Source organism: Vulpes vulpes, chromosome 14, assembly GCF_048418805.1.
Source record: "Vulpes vulpes isolate BD-2025 chromosome 14, VulVul3, whole genome shotgun sequence".
Lineage (NCBI taxonomy): Eukaryota > Metazoa > Chordata > Mammalia > Carnivora > Canidae > Vulpes > Vulpes vulpes.
The window spans coordinates 14,802,336-14,808,205 of NC_132793.1; the positions used below are offsets into that span (position 1 = coordinate 14,802,336).

General features: G+C 41.6%; 1 pseudogene; it reads right to left on the reverse strand.

Moving 5' to 3' along the window:
• Window positions 1-4,141: 4,141 nt before the first annotated feature.
• Window positions 4,142-5,598, reverse strand: LOC112907937 (alcohol dehydrogenase class-3 pseudogene; annotated as a pseudogene).
• Window positions 5,599-5,870: the final 272 nt, after the last annotated feature.

The window sequence follows — 5,870 nt, forward strand, 5'->3', positions numbered from 1 at the left end:
ATTTATTATTATTAGGAATTGTGGTAAAATACACATAAAGTTAACCATCTTGATTATATTTTTAGAAGGGGGAGAGGCAGAGGGAGAGGCAGAAGAGAATCATAAGCAGGCTCCCTGCCCAGCAGAGTCCAATGCAGGACTCAAACTCACAACCCTGAGATCCTGACCTGAGCCAAACTGAAGAATTGGATGCTTACAGACTGAGTCACCTGGGCACCCAAATGATCCTGACTATTCTTAAGTGTACAGTTCAGTGGCATTAAGTACACTCACAACTGTCACCACCATCCATCTCCAGAACTCCTTTCATCTTTAAAGTGAAACTCTCTGATTGGCTTATTTCACTCAGCATAATATCCTCCAGTTCCATCCACATCGAAGCAAATGGTGGGTATTTGTCATTTCTAATGGCTGAGTAATATTCCATTGTATACAAAAACCACATCTTCTTTCTCCATTCATCTTTCATTGGACACCGAGGCTCCTTCCACAGTTTGACTATTGTATTAATTTGGGGAATATAAGTAATAGTGAAAGGGAATAGAGGGGAAGGGAGAAGAAATGGGTAGGAAATATCAGAAAGGGAGACAGAACATGAGAGACTCCTAACTCTGGGAAACGAACGAGGGGTGGTGGAAGGGAAGGAGGGCGGGGGTGGCAGTGACTGGGTGGTGGGCACTTGACGGGTTGAGCACTGGGTGTTATTCTGTATGTTGGCAAATTGAACACCAATAAAAAATAAATTTATTATTAAAAAGAAAAGTGAAACTCTCTACCCTCAAACAACTCCCCATCCCTATCCCCCCAGCCTGTGGAAACCACCCTTCTCTTGTCTCTGTGAATCGGACTACTCTAGAAATCTCACATAAGTGGAATCATATGGTATCTGGTTTTTGTGACTTGCTTACTTTACTTAGCTTGTGTTCAAGTTCATCCGTGTTGTAGCCTGTATGGTAATTTCCCTAATTTTCGAGGCTGAATAATGATCCATTGTATATCCATTCCACATCTCCTTTATCCATTCAATAAAGTGGGGAAAAGATTCCTCCAAAAATTCATCACTTACAAGCTAGTTTTCCCACATAACAGTGCAGCAGGAATTAGCACATGGGTGAAGTCCGAAAAACCTAGTCATGACTTGAGTTTGAAAATAGTCTGAGTGGTTAGGTGAAATATCTGATTTTGACATTGCTCACTTAAACACAGGATTCCAAGAAATTCTACAAGTAAAGTGTCATGGAAGAGAAGTTTCCATTAAATATACGAGCTCACAAGAAAAAAAAAAATTCCCACCCGTTTAAGAAAACAAGAAAGGATGAAAAAAGTCAAGAGAAGCAGAGATCCACAGAGACTTCAGATATTGGAATTACTATAGACAGAGCACAAAATAAAAGTGCTTAGGAAAGGAAAGGAAATGAAAGATGGTAATAATGCCCAGATAAAGTGAAAGAGAACATAAATATCACGAGAGTACTGGGGCTCCTGGCTGGCTTAGTCGGTGGAACATGTGACTCTTGAGCTTGCAGTTGTGTGTTGGGAGTCCCATGTTGGGTGTAGAGATTACTTAAAAATAAAATCTTTTAAAAATCATCAGGATATTGAAAAAGTACAAGTAGAATACCTAGAAGTAAAATACATAACTGAGTAAAAAGCAAAAGAATGAAATATCTTGACTCACCAAGGATTACTCAGAATGCAGTAATATATTTTTAACGTGCTGGCAGAAAACTGTTAATCTAGTACCGACTACCCAGTGGAAACTTCTTATTTTTAAAAAATTTCACCCAGCTCTCCTGAAGTAATTGATACATAAAAATTGTATGTATTGAAGATGGGTATCATAAGTTTTGATATAGTTACATTTTATGAAATGATCACCATAATTAAGTTTGTTAACACATCCATCACGTCACATAGCCATCTCTTAATTTTATGTCTGGTGAGAACACTTAAGATCTACTCTCTTAGAAAATTTCAAGTGTACACTATTGTTTTATTACTTGTGGTCACTATGATACATGTTGGATCCCTGGAACTTATGCATGTTATAACTGGAGGCTTGCTCCCTTGGAAAAGTACCTTCTCTTTTGCACACATCCCTCAGTCCCTGGCAACCACTATTCTGTGGAGAGATGGAGTGCTCTGTATACCACCCTTAGAGAATTTCATTATCAGAATGTAGATTACTAGATAGGAGTTATGTCTTTGGAGGAGGCATCTACTTACTCTGCCTAGGAATAGGGCAAGGTGTATGAAAGAGACCCACAGAGCTAATTGTCCTCCTCAGGGTCTGCCCAGTGGCTGAGGCTAAAGGCACATTCTTGGTTGAGTAGCCAAGCAGGAGACATGCTATGCCATTGGGAGGAGGAAGATGTGAGGGAGGAGCTCTCAGTCATGGAAACAGGGTCTGAGGCTGGCTCTGCTCCCGGTGTGTGGTGGGAGTGGGGGAAAGAAGTAGGCAGTCATGGGATGTAGTAGAGTCACAGTGGGGCCTTACCTGTAGTTTCCAAAAATTGTAACCTGGAACTTCACACTCTTCCCCCAGCTCCTGACCATCAGGAGATCTTTTGATTGAAAATGCTCCTCCGTATACTGCAAAGAACAACCTCAGCCATGTGGGGAAGCTGGGCAAAGAGGTAGGTTCTGTGATGGGGTTCTGGAGAAAATTTGACCACCCAGGCTCAGGAACTGAGTAACACTCTGGGTGTGAAACATTGTCAAATGGACTGTTGGGAAATAGGGGGAAAAAACCCCTACCATCATTTTAAGTGACTTAGATTCTTAGAGACCCTGAAATTTAAGCAAATTACTTTAATCTCTTAAAAGTTGTTGCACTTCTACCACTATGCATGTATTAGAATGACAATTCTAATGCTAGAATTACAATTCTAAATGCTAGCAAGGATATGAGGCATGTGCAACTCTCATATGTTACTAGTAGAAATGCAAAATGGTACAGCCATTTTGGAAAACACTTTGGTAGTTTCTTTTTAAAAAATAAATTTATTTTTTACTGGTGTTCAATTTGTCAACATATAGCATAACACCCAGTGCTCATCCCGTCAAGTGCCCACCTCAGTGCCCACCACCCAGTCACCCTCAACCCCCTCTTACCTCCCCTTCCACCACCCCTAGTTCGTTTCCCAGAGTTAGGAGTCTTCCATGTTCCATCTCCCTTTCTGATATTTCCCACTTATTTTTTCTCCTTTCCCCTTTATTCCTGTTCACTATTTTTTATATTCCCCAAATGAATGAGACCATAAAATGTTTGTCCTTCTCCAATTGACTTATTTCACTCAGCATAATACCCTCCAGTTCCATCCACGTTGAAGCAAATGGTGGGTATTTGTCATTTCTAATGGCTGAGTAATATTCCATTGTATACATAAACCACATCTTCTTTCTCCATTCATCTTTCATTGGACACTGAGGCTCCTTTCACAGTTTGGCTATTGTGGACATTGCTGCTAGAAACATCGGGGTGCAGGTGCCCCGGCATTTCATTGCATCTGTATCTTTGGAGTAAGTCCCCAGCAGTGCAATTGCTGGGATGTAGGGCAGGTCTATTTTTAACTCTTTGAGGAACCTCCACACAGTTTTCCAGAGTGGCTGCACCAGTTCATCTTCCCACCAACAGTGCAAGACGGTTCCCTTTTCTCCACATGGTCTCCAACATTTGTGGTTCCCTGCCTTGTTAATTTTCCCCATTCTCACTGGTGTGAGGTGTTATCTCATTGTGGTTTTGATTTGTATTTCCCTGATGGCAAGTGATGCGGAGCATTTTCTCATGTGCGTGTTGGCCATGTCTAGTCTTCCTCTGTGAGATTTCTCTTCATGTCTTTTGCCCATTTCATGATTGGATTGTTTGTTTCTTTGGTGTTGAGTTTAACAAGTTCTTTATAGATCTTGGAAACTAGCCCTTTATCTGATACGTCATTTGCAAATGTCTTCTCCCATTCTGTAGGTTGTCTTTTAGTTTTGTTGACTGTATCCTTTGCTGTGCAAAAGCTTCTTATCTTGATGAAATCCCAGTAGTTCATTTTTGCTTTTGTTTCTTTTGCCTTTGTGGATATATCTTGCAAGAAGTTACTGTGGCCGAGTTCAAAAAGGGTGTTGCCTGTGTTCTCCTCTAGGATTTTTTTTTTTATACAGAAATTACTTTTATTATGTTAGAATACTCCTTAATGGGTTGGCAATTATTCATGTGAAAGAGAGTTCAGAAAACAGATTTATGACTGTATTAGCCTTGTCCTTGATTAGAGATTTATGAATTATACAAAAAATATTATTCCCTAGAGAAGGTTACTCTAAAAGTAGTAGTAGAAAAGGTCTAAGAGACTGTGAACTTAGAAGAGCATCTCCCTACTCCCTACTTGTCTGGCTGTTCCAGGTGGACCACAAGACTTCAGTACAAGGATGGACATGTTTTCTCTGTTGAATTTAAAGCTTTACAACAGTTCGAATGCTCTTTCCTGCATGCAACAGGTCAAAGGCTTCATTAATTTGGTCAAAAGACAGACTGTGAGTCACAAATTCATCAACTTTTATCTTTCTGGACATATATTCAGATACCAACTTTGGGACACTTTCCACACTCTTCCATCCTCCAAAGGCAGTGCCTTTCCATACGCGCCCTGTTACCAGCTGAAATGGACGAGTGGCGATTTCTTCACCTGAAGCAGCTACTCCAACTATGACGCTGACACCCCAGCCTTTGTGGCAGGCCTCTAGTGCAGCTCTCATGACTTTCACGTTACCAATACACTCAAAGGAATAGTCCACTCCCCCGTCAGTCATTTCAATGAGCACTTCCTGGATGGGCTTACTGAAGTCCTGGGGGTTAATACATTCAGAGGCTCCAAACTCCTTGGCCCTTGAGAATTTATCTTTATTGATGTCCACACCAATGATCCGGGATGCACCAGCCACCTTACAGCCCATGATAGTCGCCAATCCAACTCCTCCTAGGCCAAAGACGGCACAAGTAGAGCCAGGCTCCACCTTGGCAGTGTTCAGAGCAGCACCATAACCAGTTGAAATGCCACAACTGAGAAGGCAGACTTTATCCAAAGGTGCTAAAGGATCAATTTTAGCAACAGAGATATCAGCCACAACTGTATATTCAGAAAATGTGCTGGTTCCCATATAATGTAAAATTGTCTTTCCTTTGCAAATAAATCTGCTAGTACCATCTGGCATTAATCCTTTCCCCTGTGTAACTCTTATCTTCTGGCAAAGGTTTGTTTTAGGATTTAGACAAAATTTGCATTCTCCACACTGTGGGATGTAAAGTGGGATGACAGTGTCACCTGCTTTCAGCTTAGTAACTCCTTCGCCAACACTTTCCACAATTCCAGCACCTTCATGTCCCAGGATCACTGGAAAACTTCCTTCAGGATCAGCCCCACTCAGGGTGTAGGCATCGGTGTGGCAAACTGCAGTGGCAATAATCTTAATTCGAACTTCATGAGCCTTTGGGGGTGCCACCTCTACCTCTTCTATAGAGAGAGGCTTTCCTGCCTCCCAGGCAACTGCAGCCTTGCACTTGATAACCTGGTTCACCATGTCCTCTGCACCGGGTCAGTGAGGGGCAGACATCCGGGGTGGGCCGCACGGCCTCCTCTAGGATTTTGATGGAATTTTGTCTCACATTTAGATCTTTCATCCATTTTGAGTTTATCTTTGTGTATGGTGAAAGAGAGTGGTCTAGTGTCATTCCTCTGGATGTGGATGTCCAATTTTCCCAGCACCATTTATTGAAGAGACTGTCTTTTTTCCAGTGGATAGCCTTTCCTCCTTTATCGAATATTAGTTGACCATAAAGTTGAGGGTCCACTTCTGGATTCTCTATTCTGTTCCATTGATCTATG